The sequence below is a fragment of the Procambarus clarkii genome, unplaced genomic scaffold (genome assembly GCF_040958095.1).
Source record: "Procambarus clarkii isolate CNS0578487 unplaced genomic scaffold, FALCON_Pclarkii_2.0 HiC_scaffold_272, whole genome shotgun sequence".
In the NCBI taxonomy this organism is placed as follows: Eukaryota; Metazoa; Arthropoda; class Malacostraca; order Decapoda; family Cambaridae; genus Procambarus; species Procambarus clarkii.
This window is the reverse complement of record NW_027189305.1, coordinates 123907-143083: the sequence shown is the minus strand read 5'-3', so window position 1 is coordinate 143083 and position 19177 is coordinate 123907. Positions and strand designations below refer to the sequence as shown.

General features: G+C 38.0%; 1 long non-coding RNA gene across 1 annotated transcript; it reads left to right on the top strand.

The window, feature by feature from the left end:
* Positions 1 to 9570: 9570 nt before the first annotated feature.
* Positions 9571 to 18265, top strand: LOC138361275 (uncharacterized). The gene is made up of 3 exons (XR_011226897.1): positions 9571 to 9673; positions 14492 to 14598; positions 17650 to 18265. It is a non-coding gene; the product is annotated as an uncharacterized lncRNA (long non-coding RNA).
* The last annotated feature ends 912 nt before the right edge of the window (positions 18266 to 19177 follow it).

The following is a 19177-nucleotide window of genomic DNA, read 5'->3' as shown; positions in this document are numbered from 1 at the left end:
TGAAAACATAGATGAAAAAGCAGCACAAATACAATTCTGTCGACAAACAGCGCTCTTTAAAGAAAAAACAGACATTGGTTGACAATAGAAGGGTAAGGTAGGTTACAGGGAATTTATTAGGTATAGCTTCGCTTTTAACTTAAACTGGTTGAGAGAGGTACAGTCTTTAACATGGTTGGGAAGGTCATTCCACATTCTGGGCCCCTTGATTTGTAGAGCATTTCTAGTTTGATTAAGTCGTACTCTAGGAATATCAAAACTGTATTTATTTCTGGTGTGGTGCTCATGGGTTCTGTTACAACCTTCTATGAAGCTTTTGAGATCAGGATTGGCATGATAGTTTAGCGTTTTATATATGTATAATACACATGAGAGAATGTGCAGTGACTTAATGTCTAACATATTCAGAGATTTGAGTAGGGGTACCGAGTGATGTCTGGGGCCAGAATTGGATATTGTCCTAATAGCAGCTTTGTGTTGAGTAATTAGAGGACGTAAGTGATTTTGGGTAGTAGAGCCCCAAGCACAAATACCATAGTTGAGATATGGATAGATAAGGGAGTAATAGAGAGTCACCAGGGCAGGGCGTGGTACATAATATCTGATCTTAGAAAGAATGCCCACAGTTTTTTTAACTTTTTTTTATATGTTTAGAATGTGTCCCTGGAAATTCAGCTTGTGGTCAATGAGAATGCCAAGGAATTTGCCATCTAATTTGTTACAAATTTGGGTATTGTTTATTTTGAGATTTATTTGATTAGAGGATTTATTGCCAAACAGAATATAGAAGGTTTTGTCAATGTTAAGGGTGAGTTTGTTGGCAGTTAGCCACAGATGGACTTTATTTAGCTCAGTATTTACTGTGGCATTTAGAGCAAGGGGATCAGGACTGGAGTAAATGAAGGTTGTGTCGTCAGCAAATAGAATTAGTTTGAGGTGTTGGGAGGCATTTGGAAGGTCATTAATGTAGATGAGAAAGAGGAGAGGGCCAAGTATGCTGCCCTGGGGAACACCAATGTTGATGGGTAGGGTGGGAGAAATTGTATTTCTCACAGAAACATATTGGAGCCTGTCAGTAAGGTAGGATATGAGGTATTGTAGGGAGTGTCCTCTGACTCCATAATGATGTAATTTAAGAAGAAGGTTTTGGTGGTTGACAGTATCAAAAGCTTTACGCAGGTCCACAAATAACCCAACAGGGAACTCATTTTTATCAAGAGCTGTATGAATCGAGTTAAGCATACTAATAAGTGCATCGTTAGTGCTTTTTTTGGGTCTGAAGCCATATTGGCAAGGGCTAAGTATATTGAGTTTGGCTAGATATGAGTAAAGCTGCTTATAGATTAATTTTTCAAAAAATTTTGACAAGTTTGGCAGGATAGATATAGGTCTGTAGTTGTTAACATCTGTGAGATCACCACATTTGTGGACAGGCGTTACTCTAGCTTTTTTTAGAATATCTGGGAAGGTTTGGAGTTCAAGTGACTTGTTGAAGAGCAAAGCAATAGCAGGGGCTAAAGATCTGGAGGCTTTTTTGTAAATTAAAGTTAGTATCTCCTCAAGGGCACCAGACTTGGTTTTAAGGGAAAGGATTATCTCATTGACGTCAGTGGAATTAATAGGCTTTAGGTACAGAGACTGTGGATAGTTACCTGTAAGATAGTCCTTAATGTCTGTACTGGAAGATGGAATATCATTTGCAAGGGATGAACCAATGGAAGAGAAGAACCTATTGAACTCAATAGCAGAATCAGAGGCTGAAAGCTGACCATATATTGTATAAATAACAAAGATATGCTAATAAAACCTAAAATCTTATATGCCTCCAGAAGGACCCAGATATGAACATTATTATGATTGCACCAAATGAAATATATCATGTTGGAGGACAAAGATATATCAATTTTAAATTAAGTTTCGTCTCCCGCCTGGGCGAGAGAGATGAGGCGACTCTCGCCCCATCTATTGGAGATTCTGTCCACTAAAGGCCCAAAGCTACTCAAACCCTCCTAGCATTACTTAAGTAATGAAGTAATATGGTATATTTACTCACTATAATGTGAGTGCTGAATGCAGAACATGAGAAAACATATATTTACTCCAAACTAATATAATTTCATTATGAAATAAGTAAATAAGTAGCATCAAAGGAAGACGACGGTCCAAGCGTCAATGTTGTGGAGCGACTTATCCAAGATATATCGTTGTTTGGAAAGTGTTTGTTGGCAAATCCAGTTGTCGCACTTCTCTGCACAAATTATCACAAATTTAAATAATAATGTTTACAAGTAGAATACGTATTTTTAATATAATCTAACATAACTAGCCAGAAAACATTTAACATTTATTAAAAAAATATATGTTTGGAAGTTAAATCGACTTCATAGGATAATAGTTTTGTTATATATACTTGTTATTCGTTGACATGCGTTCGCTACTTAAACTACCATGTACTGTACTTATGTAAAATCTCCCATGTCTCTTCGCTCGGCTTAGACTCGCTTACAAGTATCTCTGGGAATTCTCATTATCTGCTGATGTAGACCTGACCAAATGTAAACTGTGTCAACAAAATTATTCGCACACCCTCAGTCACTATGTGATGTCTTGCCTACAATAAGCAAATGCTGGATACTTCTGTAGCGAGTAGATTATCCCAATAATATACTCGCTCCAAATGCATTGTTAATATTCCTGTCAACCTTTGGAGATGAATGAGGTGGGGCGTTGCCCGGGCAACACGGTGAGGTGTTGCCCGAGCATATAAGCAGCAGAATAGCAAACATTAACCAGGCTGGTCACCATTTCGTCCGGGAGACATCTCCCGTCACGCTGGGTGCAGTCGCACCTCCACAGATCTCCAGTATCATCTATTGATACTGGTAATGGATCAAAAGGGCCACCACTTACGAGCTATGGCCTGGCTAAGCGTGGCCTGTGCCACGTTTTGGGTGGCTTCATCTTCATCTTAACACATTCATAAGGGAGACATCTCCCGTCATGCAGGGTGCATTGCACCTCCACAGATCTCCAGTATCAGCTTTTGATACTGATAATGGCTTAAAAGGGCCACCACTTACGGGCTATTCATGCCCGTGCCACCTTTTGGGTGGCTTAATCTTCATCAATCAATCAATCCCTTCTCCACACGGGAGACATCTCCCGTCACGCAGGGTGCAGTTGCACCTCCACAGATCTCCAGTATCAGCTCTTGATACTGGTAATGGCTCAAAAGGGCCACCACTTACGGGCTATTCATGCCCGTGCCACCTTTTGGGTGGCTTAATGTTTATCAATCAATCAAACATTAACCAGAGTCTACTTTCAAGTGTGGTCTAGAGCAGACACTTGCGAGATACTGTACCGACGCTCAGTGCGCTCAACTCACATCAAAGTATCACCTGTGTACTTCTGTATATTCGACCAAATATATATATATTATCTTAGTGTCTGTGTTTATTTGTCACCATACTTTACGTAACAATAGAACCGTTACATTGGTGACCCCAGATAGTTTCGACGATACCCAGCCACGATGGACTACAACATGGACTCTCACTGGACCTCCACTGCTGCTGCTTGCTGTGGACCGCAGCCACCTGTCGTGTTACGTTGCCAATACCCTTGCCACAGCTATGATTTTCATCGCGATCATCTCTGCATTTTCATCTACTACGGCTTGCTGCTCCACGATCACTACTCACTCATCTGGCAGCTTCATCAGTAACTACATAATGTGGGATCTACAGCCTGTCCTGCCGACTCTCCGTCGCTGCCAGGACACTGTTTGTTCTACAGGGGCGCCCACGAAAGCTGCTCTTTCATCAGATTCATCTACACGTTCACTGCATTCTGATACTCTGCCGACTCCCCAGCAAACACAGAACGTTTGTGGACGTTTTTAAATGGTTCCACAAAGGTAATACTGTAACTTTTGACATAAATACGTATATCTGATGTTCTTAAAACCAAAGGATATAACTAAAAACATATATTCTTGAGACACAGTTTTTTAAGATTTATGTAAAAATTTAAAAATAATAGTGAATGCTATGGTATTATAATGTTTTCATGCTTTATATTTAAGAATAAATAATTTTCAGTCAACATTTAGTTTTTTTTGTTTACTTTCTGTAAAGCTATCCAATTTACGTTCTTATAACATAAATATAACATTTATATGACGTCAGTATAACGTTATTTACACGACATCATTACGTTATTATGATGTTATATTAACGTATAATTCCTGTGTGAAAACCAGAATATATATTGAACTTTATGTTTTAAACCTTGTAAAGTTATCATAAAACTTGGAATAAGACGGTAAGCATGCTTTACTTATGAAAATATACAAACAAATCAACAAAAACATTTTAACATAAAAAACATAAACATAACATAAATTAATTGCATGCATGGGAGTTAACTGGAACTCTGTAATATTGCATACATGAACCTTAAGGTACAAACCCAGTGTATTTACCCATGCAGTTCTTTCCTAAATCTAAATTTTTCCAATTTTTACACTTTGTTTCGAGTTCTGTCTTGTGTTGCTACTTTTAATACCCCATTAATGTCCCCTTTGTTATGTCCATTCATCCCATTGTGCACCTCTACCATATGTCACTCCTAATTCTTTGCTTTTCTAGAGAATGTAATATAAGCTTTGACAATCTTTCTTCATATGACAGGTTAACAGGTAGAACAAAGATTACCATTTATATATGGATAACTATTATAAGTCGGTTTGAATGAGTGAATTGCTGCTTGAAGATAGGTATATACACCTGTGGTACTATCAGATTGCATCGTGGTGAGCCTAAAACCCTTCAGATCCAAGCAAAGGGTAAAATGCCAGCAGATACAATTGCGAACACATTGATACCAAAATGAAAGACATATGACGAGAATTGAGGTAACCAAAGTGAAAAGAGTGTTCACATTACATTGCACTAGAGTGCTCCCGGGTTACTTTCTCTCACTTTCTCTGTTTTGTGCGGATGGTACACCTTGCTTTTGGAGTTTATATGCATTTAAACCTGTAGATAATTCTATTGCTAACACATTGATACCAAAATGAAAGACCTAGGATGACAATTGGGGTGACCAAAATGAAAAGAGTGTATACATTTTATCGCTCTTGTGCGCTCCCTGGTAACACACTCTCGCTTACTCTGTTTGTTGCGGATGGTAAGCCGGGCTTTTGGAGTTTATATGCCTTTAGTCCTGTAGAGAATTCTATTGCGAACACATTGATGCCAAATTGAAAAAACTAGGATGAGAATTGAGGTAACAAAGTTGAAAAGGGTATACACTTTTCAGTATTATCACGCTCTCTAATGTAATGAGAGTTGCCTGAGGGTGGCTCAGCTTTCTTTTTCTGGTACCCTTGGCCTACATTCATCTTGTCGGCGGGTGGAGCGCGCTGCTGTCTTTGACATTATATGCACATAGTTCTGTTGGGAATTCTATTGCGAACGCATTGATACCAAAATGAAAGACATAGGACGAGAATTAAGGTGACAAAGTTGAAAAGAGTATACACTTTTCAGTATTTCCGCGCACTACCTGGGAATGTCCAAACAAAAATGGAGAGAGTGGAGGGGTAACTTGCCCAAAACGCGAAAGTGTTTGGGGAGATTAACTTTCGTTCAATACTATTATGCAAAAGGAGCCACACATCTATGGTTCATCCAATAAAATCAGCAGACTTCTAGATGTTACTACTGCTCGGCTTAGACTCGGTTACAAGTATTTCTGGGAATTCTCATTATCTGCCGATGTAGACCTGACCAAATGTTAACTGTCAACAAAATTATTTGCACACCCTCCGTCACTATGTGATAGTGAATTCAGAGACAATTCTATAACCAATGTACCAACGATGTGTCAATATTTCATTCAAAATGATCTGGTACCAGAAATTTTAGCCAAATATCCCCAGTTTGCTAACTGTAAGTAGTAACTAAGTGATTGTAACCTATCCACCGCTGCCCACTGGATGGGGAGCGGTGTGCAGGACAAACATATCAATTGTGACACTAGCTCTCCACATATGTCAGTTGCTTAATTTAGAAACTGTACTTGTGATCGATCTCGAACCTATTGTTGATGTGACGACTTATACTGAATTTTGTAACTAGCTCATCAAGATTGTAACTTGCTTAGCTAAATGAATTGTTGGGTTCAGTCCCTGAGCCCATTATGTGCCTCTGCAACCCTTTCCACTACCGCCCACAAGATGGGTATGGGGTGCATAATAAATGAACTAAACTAACTTTAAGGCATCCTGAAAGAAAGCTTGGAGGGCTTGAAAAATTGCAGAACGAAGCCTTGAGGATAATCCTTGGGTGCCTTCGTACCACAAAGATACTTAATATGAGAAAGGAACTTAATATTCTGAGCGTTATTGATCGTGTTACTGAAATTAACTGTCAAATTGGTATAAAAATGCTTAGGCTAGCTCATCCTAACCCTTGCACAGAAGCCCTCCAGAATTTCTTTATTGAATGTAAACATTGTTTCAAATAGATAAATAAAATTGGAACTGAACTCAGAAAGTATCAGATTTATAATTTGTACCAAGAGAGACAACAATAGCACTTTCCTGCACTGTAGGAAATTACACCCTTTTCAATTTTAATCCCTCCCTTTCCATCAAAGGAGCAAATTAGAGATCAGTCCCAGCTTTGTCTTGAGGCAAAGCTCAACGTCTTAAGCCATATTGATGCTCTGTCCACAGAGCATTCTCTCTCTCAAATCATATACACTGAAGGTTTCCTACAGCGCCCAACGGGTGCAGCTGGAAGTGCAGTTGTCCTGGCAATAGGATATGACTTATATTTTGAGTGGGGAGTCCGTATAAACAACTGGGCCTCTACCCTTCAGACTGAACTATTTGCCTTGCTCCTTGCACTGAAATGTGTACAAGTATCCAAACTTGATACATTAGTTGTAAGTGACTCTTTATCATCCTTAATTGCTCTCAACTCTTTAAGACATAACTGTAACATGCTTGTGTCTGAAGCTAGACACAAATACAATAACAACTTGAGGAACCTTATCATAAACAATAATCTCAACAAAAATCACATAGTTCTCAGAGGTGATTTCAATATTGACCTAGGGCTACAAAATAACCCTCAAGTAGACTGTTTCCTCAACAGCATGAATTCCTGTATGCTCATCCCCGCAATCACCAGGCCCACCCGAGTCACTCAAACATCTGCGACTACCCTGGATCACTGATGGACCAACATAACAGCTCCTCTTACATCAAGTATAATCACTGACAGAACAACTGACCACTATCCTACCTTCCTTGTAGCGAACATGGCCATAACACCACCAGGTAACAAGAAAATTACCTTTAGGTTACAATGTGAAGCGGCAATAGGCAATCTCACAAATGCCCTCCACAATGTAAACTGGGAATCTAAATTTATCAATACACAGGATAATAATTCGTTAACTAGCCTCTTTCCAAAATTTAAAGCCTTTACAATACTTATTGTCCTCTCCTCACCAAGCAAGTAACTGGCAAAAAGGTTAAATAATCCCTGGCTCACTAATGGCATACTTAAAGCAATCGACAAGAAACATGAATATGAAAAAAAAACTTAGGATTGGCCTAGTTGGAAAAGAAGTAGTTAAGAGGTATTCATCAGTGCTTACCAGTATAATAAGAGCAAAGCGTTCCTATTACGAGAATAGATTCAAAGAAGCAAAAGGCAACATAAAAAGCACATGGAGAGCCATCTCTACCATCCTAGGAGCTAAACAACATTCACATAATAAGATAAAAATCTCCAAGGATGGTTATACACCTGCAACAGATCTTGAAACAGCAACTGAATTTAATAGCTTCTTTTCATCGTTTGGTGCTCACCTTGCCCGAAAAATCCCAGAGACTCAGACATATGTTACCACATATCTTTCACGCAGCTATCCAAACTCTCTTCTCCTCTCTCCGGTCAGCCCTACAGATGTTGTGTCCATCATTCACTCGCTAAAAACCAAAGCTGGGAACATTAGTGAAATACCATCGATGGTACACAGGCGTGCCTCCCATGCCCTTGCACCATCCATAGCACTGCTGTTCAACAAATCCCTAGAGTGTCATACCTTCCCTGATATCCTTAAAAAAGCAAGAGTAACGCCAGTTCATAAAGGAGGTAACACGGCAGACATAAATAATTACAGACCCATATCGAATCTACCTATATTATCAAAATTATTTTTTTTTTTTTTACAAACAGCTCTACTCCAATCTTGTAAAATTCAATATACTAAGTCCCTGTCAGTTTGGCTTCCGCTCCCAAAAGAGTACCAATGATGCTATTGTTAGTCTGCTTGACTTAATCTTCTCAGCCCTTGACAAAAGTGAGTTTCCAATTGAACTCTTCATCGGCCTGAGAAAGGCCTTTGATACTGTTAACCATAACTACCTCTTACTTAAATTCCACCATTATGGAATCCGTGGCCTTGCCCTAAACTATATCCGATCCTATCTTAGTAACAGACACCAATATGAAGCCATCAATGATATAACCTCTCCCACTCTACCACTTAATTACCGTAAAGGTGCCACAGAGCAGCATCCTAGGACCCTCCTGTTTCTTATATACATCAATGATCTCCCTAATGTCTCTAACATACTTAAACCTATATTGTTGGCTGATGATACTACTCATCTACTCTGACCCCAACCCACTCCTGTTAAATAATGTTGTAAACAATTAATTAAAAAAAGTCTACTTGTGGATGTCAACCAACAAACCTCACACAAAACATAGAAAAGACCTACTATATCTTATTTGGAAACAAATCAACAAATGCAATTCAGCTTCAGATAGATAATGTAAACATTAGCAATAAAAATGATGGAAAGTTTCTTAGCCTATACTTAGACAAGAGACTCAACTTCCGCACCCATATACAACACATAACTAAAAAGGTTTCTAAAACAGTTGGTATACTGTTTAAGATCAGATATTATGTACCCTACTCTGCTCTCCTCTCACTCTATTATGCACTTATCTATCCCTATCATTCTTATGGCGTTTGTGCTTGGGGTTCAACCTCTGCAAACTACCTCAAGCCCATCATCATCCAGTAAAAATCTGCTATCAGGACAATAAATAACTCTACCTTCAGACAACACACAGCTCCCTTGTTCAAATCCTTAAACATGCTAAACAAATTCACTCCATACATTCTCCTGTGTAAATTACGTTTATAAAGCCCTTTTTCTAACTGCAAACCCTGTTCTGAAACTCTTCCTGGACAGATGTAATAGAACACATGGCCACGTCCCCACCAGACATAAATATCTCTTTGATATCCCCAGAGTCAAACTTAATCTATGTAAACACTCTATGTAAATAAAGGGACCTAGTCTATGGAACTCACTCCCTTATAATGATTTGAAAAGCTGTCCAACTTCTGCCATATTCAAAAATAAAACCAAAAAGTACCTGTAGTACTTTTTAAGTACGAGGGAGTAATGCGCAAAGCGTCCCTCACCTGTGACGTCACAGCGTCACCTGACGCCATATCAACACATCGGCCATTTTGTCGTCAGTTCAGTCATGGCGAGGACTAACCCTTCATGCAAACTGCACCTACTATCAAGAAGAAGAAGATTTTGTGTTCCACCGATAGTATTATCGTAAGTAAGCACTTATATTTTATATTTTATTAAATTAATTGATTCTATTTTTCTGTAATAAAGGTCCAAAGGGTTGTTAAGGAACAAGGGTGTAGCGATACCGACGCTCAGTGCGCTCAACTCACACCAAAGTATCACCTGTGTAGCTTCTGTAATTAGTGTTAATTAGTTATGCTATAAGATAATGAAGCGAGTATAAGATTAACTCGCTACAAGGGTACTGTGTTGGGAGGTGAGGGCTGTTACTGGTGTCTGTGGGGATGTGAGGACTTGTACCAACCACTATCACCACCAGTACCTTGTCTTGCATCCTGCTTAGTATTCCTATTGAGATATGAAGTATTATTGCATTCATATAATTATTCATTCATTGTCATTACTATTTTTATGGGCTATGTTCTGTTACCCTAATGCTTTTTACCCCTGGGCATGTCCATTTACTCTCCAGCCCTTCACAAGCCACTGCTGCACCCCCTCCATGCCCATACTTACTGTGCTTATTCTTACAGGACTGCACTGCATTATGTGGTGCTCACTGCCTGGACACCTTGATACATGCATTATAGGGTTCTGGTAGTTGTTCTACTCACCAAGCCCTTCCAAGGCCAGGCTTGACATGTGAGAGCTTGGTCCAACAGGCTGTTGCTTGGACAGGCCCCTCAGGCCCACATATCCACCACAGCCTTGTTTGTCCGGCACTTCAAAATCAAATGTTTATTTACGTAAGGTACATACATATTTTTAGGTAAGGTACTCTTTATTTGGGTAAATTTATCTTCGTAGTATTTAGCTTTGGCTCGTCTAATTATCTTGGATAGCAATAACGAGTAATTCTTTGAGAATTCTTTGGAGACAATTCCTAACCTATACTTCTCCCAACCTATACTTCTTCTCAAGGTCATCTTCACTTCTTGAAGATGTTCAGGTTTTCTCTTGAAGATGTCGACGGTTGTTCCAGCAATACTGTATTTCTTTTATTGCTGAAAACCTGTTTTCAGCCATAAAAAAATAATCCTGAATCCAGAAAAAAATCCCTTTTGTATCGTCTGGAAATTTTCAAATATTGCTGATCAAACCTGAGTCTAAATTATTTGTATATATTATGAATTACAGAGGTCCCAGGACAGGGTTTTTAGGCACTCCACTTACATTTTCCCACTCTGACTTAACCCCCATTTATACAAACTCAGTCTTATCTTTTAGCTAATAATTTATTGTACACACCATACTCAGCCTGTGTAGGGTAGTTTATTGTGCATGTGTAGTATATATATTTGTGTAGTATATTTGGTATATTTAATGCCTCTAACCTCTCCTCATAGTTCTTGTCCTTCAGTTCTGGGAGCCACTTAGTAGCATGTCTTTGCACCTTTTCCAGTTTGTTTATGTGCTTCTTAAGATATGGGCACCATACAACCGCTGCATATTCCAACTTTGGTCTAACAAAAGTCGTGAACAATTTCTTGAGTATTTCGCCATCCATGCATTTAAAAGCTCTGAATATTATCCTTTACCTGCAATTGGTTGTTGCTGTATTTATAGAATATGATTTGTTCTACTTTACATTTGTTTGTTCCTTTTTTTCAAAATTTCTTTCTGCCTCTCTCCTCACTGCCGTGTAGTTGTTTCTCTTTGTATTACTGGTATGTTTGGGGGTTTGGCCTCTTCGTATATTGATTCCATTTTTGTGTCTTTTGGTCTCTGTCCGTCTTGAAATTTCAGTTGAACAAATCCTGTTTCCTAGTTCTGCATCTTTGTTTTGGTATAAATGTTTTTGTTCCTTTATCATATATTTCACAAAATTGACATACTGTGCATTAATTCATCTCAATTACTTCCTTTCCTAACAGCAAGCCTTTCCAGTAAAATTCTTTGAATTCTTTTCTGACTTCTGGCCTAATGTTTGTTTTATCCTAGTGTGTATGATGCCTAGCGTGTGTCTGGTGCCTGTTGTGTTAAACCGAAGATAAATGCATAAGTATAGGTCAGTAATTTCTCCAGCTTTGAAAGGGGCTTTCATTATGCAGCAGTATTCCACTCTAGAGAGCACTAGCGTCTTGAAAACTATCATCATCGGTATAGCATCTCTAGTGTGAAAAGTTCTTGTTATCTATCCTGTCATTTTTCTTGCAGTTGTGACGGCTACTTTATTGTGTTCTTTAAATGTAAGGCCTTCTGACATCAGTACACCCAAATCCTTTACGTTGCTTTTCCGTTCAATGTTATGATTTGACTGAGTTTTGTAAGTGGTTTCCGTTTTTATATTTTTTATTTTTTCCGTAGCGCATGAGCTGAAACTTATGTTCGTTAATCACCATGTTATTTTCTGTAGCCCATAGAAAGACCTGATTTACATCTGATTGGAGGTTTGCCGTGTCCTCTATGTTGCCTACTCTCGTGAAGATTCTAGTGTCATCTGCAAAGGATGATCAAGTACTATAGGTTGTGTCCTTGTCTATGTCCGATATGAGGATGAGAAAAAGTATTGGAGCAAGCACAGTACCCTTGGGGACTGAGCTCTTTACGGTTGATGGTCCAGATTTTATTTTGTTGACTACTACACATTGGGTTCTATTAGTCAGGAAGTTGTATATCCATCTGCCTATTTTTCCGGTAATTCCTTTTGAACGCATTTTATGTGCAATAACACAATGGTCACATTTGTCAAAGGCTTTTTTTTGTCAAAGCGTTTTGTTTGTCTTCCATGGCATCTAGTGCCATGTCAGAGTGGTCCAGCAACTGTGATAGGCAAGAGCGCCCTGTTCTGAAACCATGTTGTCTGGGGTTATGGAGATGCTGTGATTCCATGTATTTTGTGATCTTACTTCTTAGCATTCTCTCAAAGATTTTTATGATGTGCGATGTTAGTGCTATCGGTCTGTAGTTTTTTGCCTCTGCCTTATTTCCTCCTTTATGGGGCGGTGCTATCTCTGCGGTTTTTAGTATGTCAGGGACAATGCCAGTATCTTGGCTTTGTCTCCAAAGAATGTGAAGGGCCTGCGATAACGTTTTTTACAGTTCTTGATGAATATAGAGTTCCAAGAGTCAGGGCCTGGTGCAGAGTGCATAGGCATACTGTCTATGGCTTCTTCAAAATCCAGTGGGGATAGGATCACATCTGATTTATGATTTGATGTTGGTATCATATCCATGAAAAATTCATTTGGGTTATCAATCAGATGGATGGAGAGCTACACTCGTGGTGTCCCATTTTCCCAGCACTCTTTGTCATATAATGCTTTGAAACTTTTGACGGATTTGGCCTCCACCACCTTCTCACCTAACATGTTCCAACCGTTTACCATTCTGTTTGCAAAAGTGAATTGTCTTACATTTCTTCGGCATCTTTGTTTAGTTCGTTTAAATCTATAACCTCTTGTTCTTGAAATTCCAGGTCTCGGGAAATCTTCCCTATCAAGTTTATCAATTCCTGTTACTGTTTTGTACGTAGTGATCATATCTCCTCTTTTCCTTCTGTCTTCTAGTTTGGAATATTTAATGCCTCTAATGTCTCCTCATAAATCCTGCCCTTCAGTGTTGGTATGAATGTTTGTGTGCCTTCATCGTATATTTTGCAAAATATGGAATACATCTCATTTACTTTACTTTAAGAATATGGTTCGATCAATTAAAAACCCTCTTGTTCAAATTGCAAAGAGACTGAAAGAGATGCAGCATGCTCAATGGATTATATATTAGTGATTATTATTAGGATTATATATTAGTGAATCATATTAGTGATTCAATTATTGTCATAAAACAATAAACAAATAGTTTTGGTGTTATTACACTCTATTCACAGGTTATATATAAGTATCTGCATGTTTTGTTCACCATTACAAACCACTAAGTTGGTTTGATTTTTGTTGAGATTGTTATTTATGATAAGATTCCTTACGTTATCTGAGAATGAAGCTATGTCGGTATTGGGAAATCTATAGATGGCACTTATAGTCAAGGAGGATTTAAGGGATTTACTGGAGAACTTGGCAAAGGTATATTCACAATAGTCGTCTCTATTACTAATGAGACTATTGCAGATGAAGGTATCTTTGTAAGATATTGCTATGCCACCTCCTTTTTTTATTAGGCCTGCAGTTGTGAATGGCTTTATTATCACCTTCATTGTATTATCACCTGACCTAATGCGGGTATAAAATCAACTAATATATATATATATATATATATATATATATATAAAATTTTAACCAAAAAACTTGATATTTTTCATATTTGGAACCATTCCATAATCCCAAGCATAAATGATTATATTTCTATCACTTGCTCTTAAGATTGTTTCATTTAATAGAGGTTGGGCATAATTGTTCTCTGCTGCTAATAGAACTGACTGACTTAGCTATAGGAAAATGTAAAATTAATTGGTTTATCCATTACAGTATTTTGCAGTTTATTTCATGATCCTGTGCTCAATACTTGCATAAATAGTAGATTACAAAATGCATTTTTATATCATTAGTATTGAATAATAATAATGCAAATAATTGACTTATAAATGATGTACAATTAATTGGTAGGTGATATTATATTATTAATATTTTTTCATTCTTGCAAAGCCTTAACAAAGTCATTAACATGTTAATATAAACTTGATCACCTTCCACTTATTTTCTCATGTGCTACCTACATGTACAAAACCTTATTCCTAAATGCATATTTTGTTCTGAAACTTGTCCTTTATATGTTGTGTATCACCATCTCTGGAGAGTTTTATCTGATTGATGTATAAATTACTTTTAATTTTACAGAATATTATTGTTATACTGAATTTATTATTATATAAATAACTTAATTTTACAGAATCATCTATCAACGCACATCCACAAGTTGAGGAGGAGGATGTGACCTTCCAGATGTCTGAAGTACTGAAACAGGCACCAAACAGGCCTGGTGGATCTAGGTACAAGGTAAAATAATTTAATTTTTTTTTTTTTTTTTTTTTTTACTAATTGTCCGATATATATATATATATATATATATATATATATATATATATATATATATATATATATATATATATATATATACACATATATATATATATATATATATATATATATATATATATATATATATATATATATATATATATATATATATATATATATATATATATATATATATATATATATATATAATGTGTCGTACCTAGTAGCCAGAACGCACATCTCAGCCTACTATGCAAGGCCCGATTTGCCTAATAAGCCAAGTTTTCTTGAATTAATGTTTTTTTCGACTACCTAACCTAACATTTTCAGCTACCTAACCTAACCTATAAAGATAGGTTAGGTTCGGTCATATATCTCTATTAATTTTAACTCCAATAAAAAAAGAATTGACCTCATACATAATGAAATGGATAGCTTTATCATTTCATAAGAAAAAAAAGAGAAAATATATTAATTCATGAAAACTTGGCTTATTAGGCAAATCGGGCCTTGCATAGTAGGCTGAGAAGTGCGTTCTGGCTACTAGGTACGACATATATATATATATATATATATATATATATATATATATATATGTCGTACCTAGTAGCCAGAACGCACTTCTCAGCCTACTATGCAAGGCCCGATTTGCCTAATAAGCCAAGTTTTCATGAATTAATGTTTTTTCGACTACCTAACCTACCTAACCTGACCTAACCTAACTTTTTCGGCTACCTAACCGAACCTAACCTATAAAGATAGGTTAGGGTAGGTTAGGTAGGGATGGTTAGGTTCGGTCATATATCTACGTTAATTTTAACTCTAATAAAAAAAAATTGACCTCATACATAATGAAATGGGTAGCTTTATCATTTCATAAGAAAAAAATTAGAGAAAATATATTAATTCAGGAAAACTTGTCTTATTAGGCAAATCGGGCCTTGCATAGTAGGCTGAGAAGTGCGTTCTGGCTATTAGGTACGACATATATATATATATATATAATATGTATGTGTGTGTGTAATTACCTAAGTGTAGTTAAAGGATGAGACCGTCTTCCCAGCACTCTTTGTCATATAACGCTTTGAAACTACTGACAGTCTTGGCCTCCACCACCTTCTCACCTAACTTGTTCCAACCGTCTACCACTCTATTTGCGAAAGTGAATTTTCTTATATTTCTTTAGCATCTGTGTTAAGCTAGTTTCAATCTATGACCTCCTGTTCTTGAAGTTCCAGGTCTCAGGAAATCTTCCCTGTCGATTTTATCAATTCCTGTTACTATTTTGTATGTAGTGATCATATCACCTCTTCTGTCTTTTAGTTTTGGCATATTTAATGCCTCTAACGTCTCCTCGTAGCTCTTGCCCTTCAGTTCTGGGAGCCACTTAGTAGCATGTCTTTGCACCTTTTCCAGTTTGTTGATGTGCTTCTTAAGATATGGGCCAACTTCTGTTGTTGGGCACCACACAACAGCTGCATATTCTAGCTTTGGCGTAACAAAAGTCATGAACAATTTCTTTAGTATATCACCATCCATGTATTTAAACGCAATTTTAAAGTTAGAAAGCGTAGCATAGGCTCCTCGCACAATATTCTTTATGTGGTCCTCAGGTGATAGTTTTCTATCTAGAACCACCCCTAGATCTCTTTCTTTATCAGAATTCTTTAAAGATTTCTCACATAATGTATAGGTTGTGTGGGGTCTATGTTCTCCTGTTCCACATTCCATAACATGGCATTTATTAACATTAAATTCCATTTGCCAAGTGGTGCTCCATATACTTATTTTATCCAGGTTTTCTTGAAGGGCATGACAATCATCTAAATTTCTTATCCTTCCTATTATCTTAGCATCATCAGCAAACATGTTCATGTAATTCTGTATACCAACTGGTAGATCATTTATGTAGACAATAAACATCACTGGTGCAAGAACTGAACCCTGTGGTACTCCACTTGTGACATTTCTCCAGTCCGATACATTGCCTCTGATTACTGCCCTCATTTTTCTATGTCAGAAAATTTTTCATCCATATTAGAAGCTTACCTGTCACCCCTCCAATATTTTCCAGTTTCCAGAACAACCTCTCTATGTGGAACTGTCGAATGCCTTTTTTAGGTCCAGATAGATGCAGTCAACCCAACCATCTCTTTCCTGTAATATATCTGTTGCTCGATCATAGAAACTGAGTAAATTCGATACACAGGATCTTCCAAATCGAAAACCATACTGTCTGTCTGAAATTATATCATTTCTCTCCAGGTGTTCTACCCATTTAGTTTTAATTATTTTTTCCAATATTCCAATTCCAATTTTTTCCAATAATGTGTGTGTGTGTATGTATATTTGTGTTGTTGAATATGACCGAAAGTCATAGTCTTTCTGCCCCTCTCCTTACTGCTATTGTTGTTTCTCGCATCTTTGTATTGCTTGTATGTTTGGGCAATTTTTCCCCTTTTTCTAGTTCTGCATCTCTGCTTTAGTATAAATTTTGTTGTGCCATTATCATATATTTCACAAAACTTGACATACATCTCATTTACTTCATGTCCTAACAGCAAGTGTTTGTCAAATTCCTTAAGGAAATATCTGAGTTCCCCATAATGACCTCTCCACAAGTCAGGTTTTTCAACTGCTTCAAGCTCATTTTCTTCCAGATTATAATGCATTGCATACTTTATTCCCAAAAAGACATGGTCACTTTTACCCAAGTGACCATGTCACTTGGGTAAAAGGAGGGAGGTACCAAAGGAGGGAGGTACTGAATGATAAATATATCTTTCTCTTTCCTGGTAAATATAATATCCAGCATGGAGGGAACATCCCCTTCCCTCATCCTCGTAGCTTGTTTAACATGTAGAAACATGAATGTTTACAGGGTGAGGTTTACGAAATTATATATATATATATATATATAATTGGTCTCTGGTCTATATATATTATATATATATATATATATATAAGTTTGTGTGTGTGTAATTTATATAAATAAATAATTAAATATTAATTTTGTTAATATCTTTTCAGGGAAAACTTGCAAGTACAATTCGTATACAAGAGGGGCAACAAGAGCCAGAGGATGTCTACTAAGAAAATATATAAGTCTTTATCCTCACACTCTTGATATATGGTCTTCTCTGGTCTCTTTATTTTCTCTCCTCACAAATGTCCCTTTTTTTATTTCTTTTACGTTTCTCTCCTGTTTTTCTTGTCCTTTAATCTCTCCTTTCCTCCTCTCTTCTAACACCTCTCGTTTCCTGTCTCTTCTAGCTTCTCTCTTCCTTTACTTTTTATATTTGTGGTATTCATTTATGTCATTTTTATCTTGTATATTTTTCTTGTATCTTTTTCTTATCTTGTGTTTCTCTTCCCCTTCTCTTCAATGATTTCTCATTTCTCTCCTCTCTCTGTTGTTTCTGTTCTGTCTTCTCTCTCCTTGCCTTAATTTTGTTCTGTCTCCTCTTTTGTTGTGTGTGTGTCTTTCTGTCTCTGTCTGTCTCTCTCTCTCTCTCTGGCTCTCTTGCTCTCTCTCTCTCTCTCTGGCTCTCTCTCTCTCTGGCTCTCTCTCTCTCTGGCTCTCTCTCTCTCTCTGGCTCTCTCTCTCTCTGGCTCTCTCTCTCTCTCTCTCTCTCTCTGGCTCTCTCTCTCTCTCTCTCTCTCTCTGGCTCTCTCTCTCTCTCTCTCTCTCTCTCTCTCTGGCTCTCTCTCTCTCTCTCTGGCTCTCTCTCTCTCTCTGGCTCTCTCTCTCTCTCTCTCTCTCTCTCTGGCTCTCTCTCTCTCTCTCTCTGGCTCTCTCTCTCTCTCTCTCTGGCTCTCTCTCTCTCTCTCTCTCTGGCTCTCTCTCTCTCTCTCTCTCTCTGGCTCTCTCTCTCTCTCTCTCTCTGGCTCTCTCTCTCTCTCTGGCTCTCTCTCTCTCTCTCTTTCTCTCTCTCTCTCCCTCTCTCTCTCTCTCTGGCTCTCTCTCTCTCTGGCTCTCTCTCTCTCTCTCTGGCTCTCTCTCTCTCTCTCTGGCTCTCTCTCTCTCTCTCTGGCTCTCTCTCTCTCTCTCTGGCTCTCTCTCTCTCTCTCTGGCTCTCTCTCTCTCTCTCTGGCTCTGTCTCTCTCTCTCTGGCTCTCTCTCTCTCTCTCTGGCTCTCTCGCTCTCTCTGGCTCTTTCGCTCTCTCTGGCTCTTTCGCTCTCTCTGGCTCTTTCGCTCTCTCTGGCTCTCGCTCTCTCTGGCTCTCTCTCTCTCTCTCTCTGGCTCTCTCTCTCTCTGGCTCTCTCTCTCTCTCTCTCTGGCTCTCTCTCTCTCTCTCTCTCTGGCTCTCTCTCTCTCACTCTCTGGCTCTCTCTCTCTCTCTGACTCGCTCTCTCTCTGGCTCACGCTCTCTCTCTCTGGCTCTCGCTCTCTCTCTCTGGCTCTGGCTCTCTCTCTCTCTGGCTCTCTCTCTCTCTGGCTCTCTCTCTCTGGCTCTGTGGCGCTCTCTCTCTGGCTCTCATATTTCATTTGATTTAAAAATGTCTGAGATTTTTTACTTAATCTAAGTTATATTGCATGGTGCTAATATGAATATT